At 37.8% G+C, this 16,767-nt stretch overlaps 1 protein-coding gene across 1 annotated transcript in view; it reads left to right on the forward strand.

Annotated features, from left to right (window-relative positions):
* LOC125776629 (uncharacterized) overlaps positions 1–16,767 on the forward strand; it is a 231,048-nt gene that overhangs the window by 72,829 nt on the left and 141,452 nt on the right. The gene's annotated exons all lie outside the window — the stretch shown is intronic.

Genomic DNA, 16,767 nt, shown 5'->3' on the forward strand with positions numbered 1-16,767 from the left:
ATTAAAAATTATTGTAATTATTGTAGTTACATGAAACTCAGGATTAATTTTTTGCAAAAAAAAATTACATCTTATATTTTTGTAATTCTATACCTAAGAATATATCTTAAATATATTTTGCGTAAATCAATCTCAAAAATCTAAAACCCAAATATTACGCTATCTATTAATTCTTTGCAAAATGCAAACATCTTTTTCATATATATGTATAAAGCATTAACTGTGTAGAAAATACACCCCGCTATGGCCCGGTACCCATACCAGTCTTATCACAAAGACGACTGATGCTATTGATAGCGTCGTTAGGCACATATTGACCAACCTTGAATGCACAGTTAATGTTAATGAGTTCAAGGCTGGTATCGCCGCTCTGTGAAGTCACTTATCTGAAGGGCGCTGCACTCCGGAGCATTAGAATATTTCTATCTTAATTGAAGCTGTCTCGGCTTGGAAGACACTGCAATAGTCAGGAAGTCTGAAGCTAGAGTTGATAGCTCCTGACGGTAAACCTCTCCAAACTTGCTGAGGGCCACCTGTTGAACGTTCGCGAGTGGCCTTTTCTAGAGCTCTTCAACAAATAAAGACTCCATAGAACATAATGGGCTTGACGACGCTGTCATACAGCCTGAGGACCACTTTCGGTGAAAGGTCCCACCTCTTGCAAATGGCTCCTTTACAACAGTATAGAGCAATCATTGCCTCTTTTCTCTCTCTTCGATATTTGGAGTCCATGAAAGCTTCCTATACAGGATGAGCCCTAGATATTTCACTGTATCCGCCGGGCAGCGGTGCCACTGGCATCTTATATCTTCTAATGAATAAAACTATCTCGATAACACTTCCGTCCGCGCAGTTTGTTACGACGCTGGAATACCCCTGTATCAACTTGTACCGGTTACTCAAGGTCTTTTGACCATAAGTAATCGCTCGGCAGCCACGATCCTCAAGTTTTTTAAATAGGTTGGTAACGACCAAGATCCATAAAAGAGGAGAGAGAACTCCACCCTGAGGTACCCCTACTCACATTTCGTCGCGCGCTCGCGTTGCTCCGGCAGGGCCTTGTTGAAAGCTCCCTCAATAACAAAGCCTTCTGCCATAACACGATAATATGCAGGGCAGTATCCACTCACTTGAAAGGTTTGAACGAATTAATCGTCCATGTCAAGTGTCGTTCACCCAGAAGGTCGATAAAGGTCATGCAGCAATCCTGCAGCACTCCAAGAGATATTTCCCCAGATTACGTATTGCTCGGGAAGTGATTATCAAAGAGAGCTCTGCCTACAGCCCACTTCCCATTTTCGTCGTTAAGATAACCAGGGAAAACAGAATTTTTGCGAAAATGCCTAGAGAACCCACGGCAACCCTTCAATACACCACCCTTCCACCGTGTCTCTGGTAACCATTGACCATTAATTGACCATTAAGCGACGTGCCAGCGGGTTTCCACCGGCTTCCCTCATCCTATTGCTCGTAGTTTGGCCTGAAATTCGAAATCAAAATCAGAACTAAAGTTATCTAGGAGTTGAAAGGCCGTGAAGGTTGCAATTCATTTAGCGTTATAAAGGATGTACCAACTTAGAAGCGAACTCTACTATATTCCTTACACATGAAAATTTTAATTCCATTACATAAATTTGTGTACAGGAAAGATTTTTTTTTGCTATTACAAACACTTTTAAAACTTTAACATAGAGCAGTTTGATGTGAATAACTTAAAAACAACATAGAAATTAATAATAATATTTATACATATATGGTATATAATTAATTCCTTTATATTTTAGATTCCAAATCAACTATGTCTTTTTCGACATACTCGTAATGGACTAGAGAGGCAAGTGTCTAAGATTTTTCGCGTCCTTTTTCACATGCGCATTAAGGCTTTTGTAGTAGGCAGCTGCTTGGCTCCTTATTTCTTCGGCGACTGTATTCACCCTTAGATCATTTACAATGCCTCTTAGCACTTTGTTTTGAAAACTTTGTATAATATTAATACTGCTAGCACTGGCACATCCTCACAGGTGCGCACCATATGACCACACCGGCTTGATTATTTGTTTATAAAGAAGTATATCATGTTTGAACTTCGCAATGTCAAGGAATACATCTGAGCACAATTTTTCCTCGTCCAGGCATTTTTTTATTTCGGATGTTATTCTATGAATTTGTTCAAATGTCGTCGACTACAGATTTTAATCTTTATTAAATAATTTTTAATCTTTGATAAATTAATTTTTCAAAAAGTATTGAGATTTGGGGAAGTAGTGAAATTGGGCTATATGATGAGACTACATGCGGATCCTTTACAGGAAAGTGGAAGATTTTTTGTTTGTTTTTTTTTTTCAATATTATTTTATTTATTGGATCTGCTTTTTTTTGTCTAATAAAAAGTTGTAAAATTTCAAATCTCTTTAAAAACTAGACAGGCTCAAGCAAGTGATTGAGCTGTTTTGGTGATATGTTGCTCTTTAGAACGCAGGCTTATCTCTTCTTTTAAGGCGTGTTTGATCACAGGAATATACTAAAGCATTAGCCAAAGGGTATATTTAATTCAGCTATCTTCTATTACTTCTCTCTTTACCATAGGAATACCAAGGTTTTTATGGGTATTTTCATTATGCATGTACCATGGTGAACACGTAATTGTTGTAAGCATTTTCGAATGGAACCTTTATATTATATCAATATTAGTTACACAGGTCGTACCCCACAGTTGAATGCCATACATCCAAATCGATTTTATGACCGCATTATAATATGGTCTAGGCTAAGTTTAGAGTTTTTATTTAAAGGCAATTTAAATTTTGCAATTCTAATCTTCATAAATGTTATTTTACTGGAGTTACCTTTTCTCCACGTAAGCCTTCTATCTAAGTTAATACCAAGATATGTTACTTCGTTCACTTGGGGTACTAAAATATTGTTTATTTTTATTGCCGGGCACATTTTTGGTCTAAGCGAAAATGTGACATGCTTACACTTCTGTTCATTCACATTTATACGCCAGTTCGCTAGCCATTCTTCGACAGAACTTAAATGCTCCGCTAATATTCTTGATGCCAGAATGTGGCAGTTGTTACGGCTCACTATAGCTGCGTCATCCGCAAAAGTTGAAGTTAATACATTGTTAGCAGTTGGAAGATCTGCTGTATCAAACGCCTGAGTTCAAATGCTGTGTTCAAATGCTTTCCTTATTTCGTTAGTAATTCTATTTACTTGCTCTAATGTGCCATGTTTCGCACGAAATCCAAATTGATGCTTTGGTATTGTATTATTTTCGTAGAGGAAAGGAGACATGTTTGATATTAATACTTTTTCAAATACTTTAGAAAGACAGGGTAGAAGACTGATTGGTCTGTATGAAGACGGCTGTGCTAAGTCTTTCCCAGGTTCATATATCAAGATAATCGGTGACTTTTTCTATGAAATTGGATAGTATTCGAAACTAAGAATTGCATTGAAGAGCAAAGAGATAATTGGTAACTCAATTAGCATTTTTAGGGAAATATTATCATGTCCCGGCGACTTTTTTGAATTAAATTCTTTGATGATTCCAATAATTTCACAAGGTGAAGTCTTAAAAGATTCGAGGGACTCTTTAGCTGTGTTGGGTAAGATTGACAGCTTAAAGTTGTTCTTTGGCAAATTGAGTTGAAATACCTTTTCTAGGTGATTTGCAAAACAATTTGCCTTTTCCTCGTCACTTCGAGCCCAATTTCATAGTGGCTTCATGTACTTTTGGGCTTTCCAAAAGGAGTTTTGCTTGTTGGAATTTGGACACAACTTCTTTATATACACTTCTGTGTTGAATTCTTCTTCAGGTTTAAGCGCCTTTTTTAATTTACGTGCAGCAGATTTCAATTAAAGCTGAGTGGAAGGGAAGCCATTTTTCTGCATTCACGTCTTGCACCCTTTTTTTCATTTAAAAGCTTTTCTATTTCACTATCTGTGATTTTCCTGGGATCAAGCGGCTTATAGTTTTTGTTTGGTGTTGCGAAGACAGCTGCGCTAGTTATTATATCATTGACTTCTCTTATGATTTCGTCAATATCTCTTACTGTATTTATTTTGTACTCAATATTAATGTGGGTACTCACGTATTTTTTATATTTTAGCCAATTCGTCTTATAAGAAGTTAGACTCACTTTTGGATTAACGAATATGAGTTGTTCACATAACTTTATTAGTACAGAAGAGTGATCAGAAGATAGATCACTACATGTATCAGCTGTTATGTGCGATTTATCTATATATACAGCAAAATTAATAACATCTGGTATTTTCTTATGATCACTAGGCCAATACGTCGGCGTATCAGGAGATATTATTTCAAGGTTTTTGTGCCTATTTATAACAGTTTGATACAGCTGTCGTCCTTTCGGATTAATTAGTCGTGAGCTCCAATGTGTGTGTTTTGCATTGTAATCTCCACCTGCTACAAATGTGTGGTCTAGTGTTCCAAAAAGGTCTTTAAATTGGTTGTCAGTAATTTTAAACCGAGTTGGGCAGTATATCAGGTTAAAGTCCCCGCAGCAATTTTTTATGGTTATTGTTGCAGCTTGTAATTGCGCTGTAGCATAAGATTCTAATGCCAGGTGACTTAATCGTTTTTTAACCAACACTGCTGTTCCTCCATGTGCCTTTCCATCTGGGTGGTTTGTAACATAGAACCTAAATCCCGGTATAAAGAAATTGTTTTTGTTTGTAAGAAGAGTTTCTGACAATAGCATTACATCAATATTATTTTTATCCAGAAATCTAATAAGTTCCAGTTTATGTTGGTTAACACCGTTAGCATTCAATGCACTCATTTTTTACTTAAAAAAGTTTGCAACATTTGGTTTTGTGATTTCATTATCTCTTGAATCATATTTTGCATTGAAGCCATAAATTATGTCATTCATTGGGTAAGGTTGAAAATCATAGTTTCAACGCTTCCATTTGGTTGATTTTGGGTCAATTGCATTTGTGCAGTATTGCCTTTCATCATGTTTGCATAGTTCCCTTGTGTAGCATTGTCTTTAGGATTAACTGGTTTTGAAATATGGACAGGGATTTCAATTATTTCATTAGGAGGAATATTCAACGACGTGCTTGAATGCCCTGTGACCACTTCGATTTCAAATCTTTATATACAGGACAACCCCTATAGTTAGCAGTGTGATTTCCTCCACAATTGCTGCATTTTTTATTTAAATCCTCTTTTTTAATATGTAGTACATTTTGAAGTAGGATGTAGATCACCACCCACCAGACAGACACTGCGTAGAGTGCAATATGCCTTCGTGTGTCCATACTATTGGCAGTTTGTACATTGTACAGGATCATTTCTCCTATGTGGTTCCTCAACGGTGATTCTGTGATGGAGCAGATATTTTAAATTGTAAATCGGGTGTATTTAATTTTTCTTTAGTTCTACTGATTTTATGCTAAAACCACCTTCTTCCAGTGCTTCTTTCACATCGTTAGTCTACCGAAGACTCTTCACCTTGCAATTTGTTTTCCTTTGCCGTCTGGGTACGTGCATACTGGTTGCTGTCAGCGCATTTGTTGTTGGCCGTTTGCTGTTCTCTGCTGCTTCTGCTGTCTGCGTTTGCTTACTTCCTCTTTCAGCTGATCGCTGCGATGATGAGTCATCGCTGTTAATTTTGTTTTTGTTAGGAGTTTCTGTTGTTGGCTCAACAAAGCTAAAGTAGGCATTTAAAGAATGCCTACGGCCTTGCTGGTGAGGCTGAGTAGCACTCAGTTTTGTTTGGTTGATTATTTTTTCTTTTTTTTTGTTTTAACTTTTTGTTTCGTGCACAACTTGTTTATGTTTAATTATAACAACTTGTGTGCACTGTGTGCTATTTGTTTATTTTCTATTTAGTCAATTTGTTTTTTTTTTTTTTAATTTTTGCTTGTTGGCGTTTTAATCACAGAATTCACGGAGCGAATTAAAAACACGTCCGTACGCCTTGAATACTGTAAGAAGTGAACACGATATAATTAATTTAATTTAATACGAATTAATAATATAAAAGATAAACACTTTTAAAAAATTGTATTTTACAAACTTAACCCATTTCAATGACATTATCGATATATGTACATAGTCCTAGCTAATAAATCAAAAATGGTATTTTCCACACAGTTATTGCTTTATGTGTATGAAAGATAATAAGCAAATTAAATAACCTATTTACAATTTAACTTATATTATTGATCTCCAGTGAGGTCAATAATAATATACCGATATGTTTTTCAAACATATATAATCAGAATATAAAGTTATCTTTTAATTCATAGTTTATTGTTCTTACATTTATTTCCTGAACGGAAGGTCTAATATATGATATCGTTTGAGTCTATTTATTTCGTTAGTTTCATTTTTTTTTTTTTTTTTTTTTTTTTTTTTTTACGAGGAGGAAGCATCGAAAGCCTGGACCCCTGGTCAGTGTGGAACTTGAATCCGAACTAAACCTCCTACCGTCCTGTACCGTTCCCCCCGGTACCACCGTCAAGTATTACGTCGGTAGGATGGTTGAGTGACACTCATATGTACGTAATGGTCCAAATGCAGTCAGTTGGAAGTTGCATTTACTTGGCCCCACCTCTGTTGGTCTGATAACCCCCCATGTACATTGTTACATTGTTCGTCGCCAACCCTTCCCGTCACGTCAATGTTAGTGTGTTTGGGTCGTGGTTGTTCGTTTCGTTTAGCAGCTCACTTCTCCGCTGCTGTTCGCTAGCACGTTGGGATTTCATAACCCTGGCTGCCACTTCGCAAGCAGCTTTCCACTTCTCTACTGATTCGACCATTTGGTTTACCAAGTTTTCAGGAGTTGGGTCTACACCGAAAACATTTTTTAAGTGTTGCCTCTCATGGTTATATTTCGGGCAATAGAAAAATGTGTGTTCTACATTTTCGACGGTATCGCCTCCGCAATAACCGCATGTGTCGTTGTTTTCGTGTCCGAATCGTTTCAAATATGCTTTGAAGCAGCCATGTCCTGTGAGGATTTGAGTTAAGTGGAAATCTACCTCACCGTGTGGTCTGTTTAACCATGGTTCAACGTTGGGGATCAGTCGGTATGTCCACCGCCCATTTTCGCTTTCTTGCCAGCGTTTTTGCCAGTGATTCACCGTCTCTGCCCTTGCAATTTCTTTCAGTGTATTATGCGGTAACCTGCCATTTGTAAGACATTGCATTTCTTTCGCCAAGAGGTCTAAAGGGTGTAGGCCCGAGATTATTAGGGCAGCATCTTCCGATACTGTGCGAAACGCAGAGCAAACTCTTAGCGCGCAAGTGGCATATATAGAAAAGAGGCCCCGGCGATAAGATTTTACTTCGAGGGCATTTCCCCATATCTGGGCGCCGTACAGTGCGACTGACTTTAATACACCAGCTAATAGTCGTCTTCTATTTTGCTTTGGCCCGCGGGTATTTAACATTAATCGGGTCAAGGCTCTGCACACTTTTGTAGCTTTTTCGCATGTGTACGCTACGTGTTCTTTAAAGGACATCCTTGCATCAAGAATGATTCCTAAGTACTTAATTGCGGGTTGAGTAGTGATGCTTACACCTTTTGTGCTGAACGTGGCAACTTCCCGAGCTTTTCTGCCAGTAATGAGTACCGCCTCGGTCTTGCTCTCCGCTAGGGTCAGTCCGTTAGTTTCGAGCCAATCGCTTATTAACGTTATTATTCTGTTGGTAGTCGTAACTATATCGTGTATGTGCTTTGCTATGACCACAACCGCGATATCGTCTGCGAACCCAATGATGTGTACGTTTCCCGGTACTTTGAGTCGCAGTACTCCGTCATACATTATATTCCAGAGGAGGGGCCCGAGTACAGATCCCTGTGGCACTCCCCCGGAGATTTTGTATTTTTTATAGCCCTGGTCTGTGTTATAGCATAGGGTCCTATCGTTGAAGTAACTGACTATCAGGTTGTAGAGATATGCCGGTACAGAGAAGTTCTTTAACGCACTTAGAATACTTGGCCATGATGCTGTATTGAAGGCATTTTTGACATCGAGGGTAGCAACCATACAATATTTGATGGTGCCACCTTTCCATCTTTTACCACTAATGGCCTTTTCCGCCAGTGTCTTCACTAGGGTCACCGCTCCGATTGTTGATCTAGCCTTCCTAAATCCAAATTGGTTTGGGGATAAACCGCCGGCGTCGTCAATGGCCTTACTTAAGCGTTGATAAATGATGCGCTCAAGAATTTTTCCCGCAGAGTCCAACATGCAGAGTGGTCGGTAGTGAGACGGGTCTGTCAGAGGTTTGTTGGGTTTTGGCAGTAATATGAGGTGTTGCCTTTTCCAGATTGTTGGGAAACAGCCATCCTGCATACATAAATTGAAAAGTGCTCTAAATGGGTCTATGTTCCTAGCAATCGCTGTTTTAAGCGCTATATTTGGGATGCCATCTGGTCCTGAGGCTTTACATGGGTCGAGCCGGTCGCATGCCTCTATGACCTCTTCGTTCGTTACTTCTGGTATCACCTCTCTTTGTTGCACCACCACGATCTCTCGAGGTAGTTGGGGTCGGGTCGGGAAAAGAACTGAAACAATTTTGTCAAGGGTTGCAGAGGAAGTTGGCATTTGACCTCGAATGCGTAGTTTCCCCATTACGGTCTTGTAAGCGAGTCCCCAGGCATTGTTTTCAGCATCGTCACAGAGTTTAAGAAAATATTCCTGTTTACTTTTTTTGATAGTCTGTTTCAAGAGCTTTCTCTTGGCCTTGAAACTTGCTTGTAGAGAGTTGTATTCGTAGGTACCACGAGACCTTTGGTATAGACGTCTTGCTTTTTGGCATTCTTTCCGCAGTTTAGCAATTGAGTCGTTCCACCAGTAAACGGGGGGACGATGATTGCGTCGTGGAAGCTTCGACATTGATATATCGCATGCACTCTTAATGCGGCTCATAATCAATGAAGTCGCCTGGTTAACCGAGCGCAAGTTATCAGGTAGAGTAGCGGGTCCAAAGGCTTCTTCGAAGAGGTCTGGGTCGAATGTTTTGGGTCGCCATGAACTTCTTGTTAGGGTCCGTAAGTGGAGCCGTGTCTGTGGAGCATTTATCTCAAATATAATGGCATAGTGATCGCTGAAAGTATACTGATCGCTAATTTGCCATTGCGCTCTACGAACTAGGCTTGAGTTTACGAAAGTAAGGTCTATCACTGATTGTCGGCCGCCTTTGTTGAACGTGCATTGGTTACTTGTGTTGAGTAGCTCAAGATCCAGGGAAGCAAAAGCTTCTAGTAAGGCTTTGCCCCTACTGTTAGTTCTTTTGCATCCCCATTCAATAGCCCAGGCATTAAAATCGCCAGCTATAACCAATTTAGTTCTACCTCGGGCATCGGTTACAATGCAGTCGATAATATTCTTAAATTCTTCATCATTGATGCTGGGGGGTAAATAGCAACTATAAATATGTATGTCGCTAACTTTAGCTCGAACAAAGCCGTTGAAAGAGCATGTAGACTCCAGTTGAGGGAAGCAAGGGTTACATTTCCATACAGCAGCCTTATTTTTTGAGTCACTTAACCAATTTACACTCCGACCGGTTTTGTATGGTTCGCTGAGTAATGCTAAGTCGATCTGCTTTTCAGCGATCGTCTGTTTTAGCAGGTCCTGTGCCGCTTGACAATGGTTAAGGTTGAGTTGTAATAATCTCATACGACTTGTTGTGCTGCCTTCTTATATACCGGACACCTGACGCTTCCAGTGAAATGTTCAGTTTCTTTGGATCCTGCCTTCAGGCAGAGTAAACATTTCGGCTTATTGGTGCAGTCTTTCGCCTGATGTTCACCTTCACCACATCTTCTGCAGGTCCTAGACCTATCCTCGTTTGTGCAGACTTTCGCTGTGTGTCCATAGTCAAGACACCTGAAGCATCGCTGCGGCTGCCTATGTTCCCGAATACGGCAGATTACCCACCCGACTTTCAGCTTTCTACTTTGTAGAAGCTTCCTAGCTGACTCAACTGGGAGTTTTATGAGCGCAGTTTGAGTGTCTCCGTAAGCCTTTCTTATGCCCTTAATTGCTGAGATGGATAACTCCTTGTCTCCCAGCTCTCTTTGCAGAGCATAGAGAACCTCTTCTTTACTGGTAATTTCATCCAAGTCTTTACACTCAAGTAAGATCTCCTGGGTCAACAGTTTAACGTTTGCTTGGTCACCAAGGCATTTCTTCATATTTTCGTGCGAGTCTGTTGGTATCACTGTACCACTTAGTTGTAGTAGCATTTCTCCGCCTTGTGTTTTGCGTATTTTGGTTACCATGTTTCCGAATGCGTTCAGATTAGAGTCAGTCTTAATCTTGCGTAGGATTTCAGCATAGGTAAGATTCCCATTTTTTGAGATCAATATGGCCTGGGGCTTTGTCTTCGGCAATTTCGTAGACTTTTGGTTAGCTTTCCTAGCTACCATGTTCCACGGTTCCTCCATTGGTTTCAGAGAGTAGCAGTTAGCCTCTTGTGATGCTTGCGTACCCAGCTGAGTTGCTGGTAGCAACTTTGTAGTGCCTTCTACATTGTTGGTACTGACACTGTCCTTCATCACGATTGATCGTTTAAACTGACCAATCAGATTTGTTCTCGCCCGGGTTTTTGGCGAATTGAAACATGTCCGTTTCGTTTGTTGTTGAGTCTGTTCCTCTGCTATTGGTTCATCAGAGCTCTTTGCGCGGCCTCTCTTCGGCTGGGTAATCGGGAGAGATGCCGCCTCTCTAACTTCTATTGTTGCTTGTTTTTGCAGTTGCGCTATTTGATCTATTAAATTTCGCATGTGCTGGTTGACATGTCTTTGCTTCTGGCTGTGCGTGAGAGAGATTAGCTCATCTATTAGCACTCCCAGAGCAGAGAGCGCGTTCTCTCCTTCGCTCATTGTTAGCTTCAAATCACTGCTATTATTTTTGTTAGATGCAGACATTTTCACTACGCTGAGGTCGTTAGTCGAAGCTAAGCCATTGTCTACAGGAGTTACCTCGCAGGCAGATGGTTTAGCAACTTTAATGCTCTGCAGTATGGGCATTATTGGCTGACGGTCCGGCGAACGGGGAGTCTTATTGCTCCGAGTGAATGGGCTAACATCCTCCTTGTTACCAGTAAAGGTATTTGTCTGTTTGGCTTTAGCTGACATTTCCTCAGCTACGCCTACAGCAATCCTTTAGTGCTGGTGATCGCGGAAATTCCTCAGGAATAAATCCCTCGGTAATTTCTTATAGTGTGGAACGTGGGTTGTGGGATGTGTTACTTTTGTGGAAGGGAGAGAGAGAATATGCGCTCTTTGCGAATTCTCTTTTCTGTGTACCTTCGCACAAGAAAACAATAGTTATTTAAAATATATATTTGATTACTTACTTCTTTGCACAAGAGCACCCGCTCAGTTCTGTGACTTGTCTCAGATGGTGTTGGCACTGTGTTTTTCGCGCACTTGGAAAATAATTTTGGGGTATTTTCACTAGAAGTTGATGCCATAAGCGGAGCACCAGAAAAACACGTCACTTTCACTTCACTTCACTTGTTGTTCGTCGTTAGTTTCATCTAGTAGCGTAATTGCCAAGAGATTAGTATGATAACTGATCCTGCGTAAGTAATTTGAGCTAAGTTTATTTACTTCGTTTTTGACAAATGGTATGTTAAGGTCTGAATGAATGGCTTTATTAGTGATAAACCAAGGAGCATTTGTAATTAGTCTTAAGGTTTTTGACTGGTATCTTTGTAAAATTTCTAAATTTGAGTTACAAGCAGTACCCCAAAGTTGCACCCCATAAGTCCATATAGGTTTTAATATAACTTTGTATAAAAGTAGTTTTGTTTCAAGGTATAGTGGGGATTTATGTCCGAGTAGCCAATATAATTGCTTGGATTTTATTTTCAATTGCTTATTTTTGGCTTGAATATGGCATTTCCATGTTAAACGTTTATCCAAGTGCATGGAACAACAGCAGTGTTGGTTAAAAAACGATTAAGTCACCTAGCATTAGAATCTTATGCTACAGCGCAATTACAAGCTGCAACAATAACTATAAAAAATTGCTGCGGGGACTTTAACCTGATATACTGCCCAACTCGGTTTAAAATTACTGACAACCAATTTAAAGACCTTTTACATTTGTAGCAGGTGGAGATTACAATGCAAAACACACACATTGGAGCTCACGACTAATTAATCCGAAAGGACGACAGCTGTATCAAACTGTTATAAATAGGCACAAAAACCTTGAAATAATATCTCCTGATACGCCGACGTATTGGCCTAGTGATCATAAGAAAATACCAGATGTTATTAATTTTGCTGTATATATAGATAAATCGCACATAACAGCTGATACATGTAGTGATCTATCTTCTGATCACTCTTCTGTACTAATAAAGTTATGTGAACAACTCATATTCGTTAATCCAAAAGTGAGTCTAACTTCTTATAAGACGAATTGGCTAAAATATAAAAAATACGTTAGTACCCACATTAATATTGAGTACAAAATAAATACAGTAAGAGATATTGACGAAATCATAAGAGAAGTCAATGATATAATAACTAGCGCAGCTGTCTTCGCAACACCAAACAAAAACTATAAACCGCTCGATCCCAGGAAAATCACAGATAGTGAAATAGAAAAGCTTTTAAATGAAAAAAAGGGTGCAAGACGTGAATGCAGAAAAATGGCTCCCCTTCCACTCAGCTTTAATTGAAATCTGCTGCACGTAAATTAAAAAAGGCGCTTAAACCTGAAGAAGAATTCAACACAGAAGTGTATATAAAGAAGTTGTGTCCAAATTCCAACAAGCAAAACTCCTTTTGGAAAGCCCAAAAGTACATGAAGCCACTATGAAATTGGGCTCGAAGTGACGAGGAAAAGGCAAATTGTTTTGGAAATCCTCTAGAAAAGGTATTTCAACTCAATTTGCCAAAGAACAACTTTAAGCTGTCAATCTTACCCAACACAGCTAAAGAGTCGCTCGAATCTTTTAAGACTTCACCTTGTGAAATTATTGGAATCATCAAAGAATTTAATTCAAAAAAGTCGCCGGGACATGAGAATATTTCCCTAAAAATGCTAATTGAGTTACCAATTATTGCTGTAGAGGTGCTCTCTTTGCTCTTCAATGCAATTCTTAGTTTCGAATACTACCCAATTTCATAGAAAAAGTCGCCGATTATCTTGATATATGAACCTGGGAAAGACTTAGCACAGCCGTCTTCATACAGACCAATCAGTCTTCTACCCTGTCTTTCTAAAGTATTTGAAAAAGTATTAATATCAAACATGTCTCCTTTCCTCTACGAAAATAATACAATACCAAAGCATCAATTTGGATTTCGTGCGAAACATGGCACATTAGAGCAAGTAAATAGAATTACTAACGAAATAAGGAAAGCATTTGAACACAGCATTTGAACTCAGGCGTTTGATACAGCAGATCTTCCAACTGCTAACAATGTATTAACTTCAACTTTTGCGGATGACGCAGCTATAGTGAGCCGTAACAACTGCCACATTCTGGCATCAAGAATATTAGCGGAGCATTTAAGTTCTGTCGAAGAATGGCTAGCGAACTGGCGTATAAATGTGAATGAACAGAAGTGTAAGCATGTCACATTTTCTAATGTAGTAATTATAAAAATTATCTTCAATATATTTGAAATTTTCTTAAAATAACTCAAATTCAGAATCGAATGCTATTATTTACAAATACATAAACTAATTTTAATAGTTTGATTTCAGTTTTGATATTTTGTATTATGAAAAATTATAATTGAAAACTTAAATGTGTACAAAACTACATATGCGTATTGAATAATGGCAACATTGTTCGAATGAAAACGAGAACAAAACGCTTGCAGCTCGTAGCGAAGTGAGAAGATGTTTCTGCCATTAGCGTTTGTATTCTATTTGTGTGCATAGCCACTCTCAATCAATAATGCCATACCGCGCAAATATATTTTTATTTGACGATTTCTTATATTTTTGAAAATATGTGTTCCCTCTCTACATATAGCGCATATTATTATTTTAATACATTTCCAGAGGCAACTTAGATTTTTAAAATTTAACAAAACAATTATAGAAAAAAACCTCAATTCATTGAATATTTTGATAAAACATCCAAAGTGAAAATATCACAAATCATATACATATTTATATAAGCATTTTCATTAAATGGAACTGCAATATGTTTAAACACAATATACATATATAATGGGCACAAGTATCTTTTCTTTTTTATATATGCAGATATGCATATGTACGTGTAAAAGCCCACAATTTGAGAATTGTTTTCCCAATTGTAACTAAAATGAATTTCTACAACTGGCATCACCACCATTAACTGATCTATCACATGTACAATAGTGTGAACAAAATAGGAACAACCATAAGGTGTTGTGAAGTTTTAAAATATGCTGTTTTCTTATTAATAAAATTGCTTTTAGATACAAGTATAACATATATATGTATTTTTTTCCTAACAGTGATTAGAATTTCGTATGCAAGGGTAAATTAAAACAGATAAACGTGCAAACTATGTTTACCTCTTTTTGTTCACCCAACTGTACAATTCCGATATGAAGTAAACTTCCACTCTTAAATTTGTGTACAATGTCAGTATTGCCGCAACCACTCTGCCAGAGATAAAGAGATGTCCAACTCTTCTCTCACTGGAAGTGAGAGAACAATTGCTAAACGTCAAAACCACCTAAACTTTGACAGTTGACTGGATTGAGGAGGTTTTGACGTTTAGCAATTGGAAACGAGCGATGGCCAGACTGAAATCTTACCAAAAAAATATGAAAACGGAGAGATTTGTTGCCGCCGTTCAAGATGGCTAATAAAAATTTAAAACAATGAAAATCAAAGAAAATGCGAAATTTAAATATATTTCATGAAACGTTTTGTAATTTGATGCATAATAGAATTAATTTTATATTACAAATGATTAAAAACACTTATTAATTGAGAACTAACAGGCTTAATTCACCTTATTAAGTATTGAAAGATCGAAAGTCAGTTGATTTAATATACCATAAAATCATAAAAAAGGAATTAAGTAGATTCGCCATATATTAAAAGTCCGATATATAATAATTTGCAATCGTAATAAATGTTGGGTGTTATAATTTAAAATGCCCAAAAATTCTTATTTCGTTCAATCTGACCATAATGGAAAATGTTATAAAAACGCTTATTTTGAGGCGCTCTCACACTGGAATAAGTTGGGCATCCCATTATCCCTGCACTCTGCGATGAACATTAGGTTACGGAGGAGTGTTATTGATTTTTTCGCAACTTGTTATGCCCTTCTCTCCGTAAATTGATATTCCCCTCATCTAGCCCCCGTGCGCACTTTGCTAACTTTGCGGGCTAAAAATGTGCTCATCCCTGGCTTTCTTTTTCAAAGAGGTAGCCCACAAACTTGTCAATTCTGCAACGATGAGATACTTATTATCAAACATATCGTCACAAGCTGTACTGCAGTAAACTCAATAAGACAATCTACAACAAACCGCACAATAGAAGAACTTATTATATTATATTTAAATTACCTTTTTCAATTTTATTACAAAAAAATATATAGATATGTACATATGCATGTGTTTTATGCGTTTAAGGCACCCTGCACAATTACATATAATATGCGAAAACAAATGTCTGCTTATATTTTAAATTATCAGATAATATTATTCTTTTCTTTTAGATATTATTATCCTTTTTATATAATTAATCGTTTTTTTTTAATTATTGAATCTTTTTGTTTTGAAAGCCTAACAATAAGTAATAAAATCTTAAAACTATTTAAAAACTAGACACTCTTCTCTTCTTTTAAGGCGTGTTTGGTCGTAGGAATGTACCAAAGCATTAGGAAAAGGGTTTGGGTGATCACGGAGTTTAGATATATATTTAATTCTGTTGTCTTCTACTTCTTTTCTTACCATAGAAATACCAAGGTCTTTATGGATATTTTCATTACGCATGTACCATGGCGAACACGTGATTGATCTAAGCATTTTTGATAGGTGAATACCAAGATAAGTTACTTCATTCGCTTGGGATACTAAAATATTGTTAATTTTTACTGCCGGACACATTTTTGGTCTAAGCGAAAATGTAACATGCTCACACTTTTGTTCCTTTACCTTTAAACGCCTGTTGGCTAGCCATTCTTCGACAAACCTTAAGTGCTCGGCTAATATTCTTGATGCTAGTATGTGGCATATGTTACGGCTCACTATAGCTGTGTCGCCCGCAAAAGTTGAAATTAACCCATTTACAACCAAGGAGTCAAAAAATTAGTTTATTTAAAATTTTCAGTTTTTTATTGATTTATACCATCGCAGAGGTGAACAAAAAAAATTTTTTTTTTATTACATATACGAAAATTTTGCTGTACCCACACGAGTACAATGGTCAAAAGTGTATAAAATATTTATGAGTGGGCTATATTAAAACAGTCGCGTTCCACGCACAAAGCAGTACCACATAGCTCGCAAATCTACCTGTTTCGTTTATGGCAGACTCTGCACCTAAGAGGCTTGAGAATTCTCTTTGGAAAATGTGCTCCTCCAGCTGTAGAAACACTTAGAGCTAACGCGCCCTTAGAATATCTTTTCAATGTGTAGTGTCGTAGGTAGTATCGCGTAATGTCACGTTGAAACTCAAGCAAATCTTTGGTACTATTATTCACGTCTTTGTACAGCTTCCAAGCGTTTACCATTGTGGAGCACATCATCGATTTATATCTCCTTCCATAAAAACACGAAGTGGAAA

This window comes from Bactrocera dorsalis, chromosome 2, assembly GCF_023373825.1.
Source record: "Bactrocera dorsalis isolate Fly_Bdor chromosome 2, ASM2337382v1, whole genome shotgun sequence".
Lineage (NCBI taxonomy): Eukaryota > Metazoa > Arthropoda > Insecta > Diptera > Tephritidae > Bactrocera > Bactrocera dorsalis.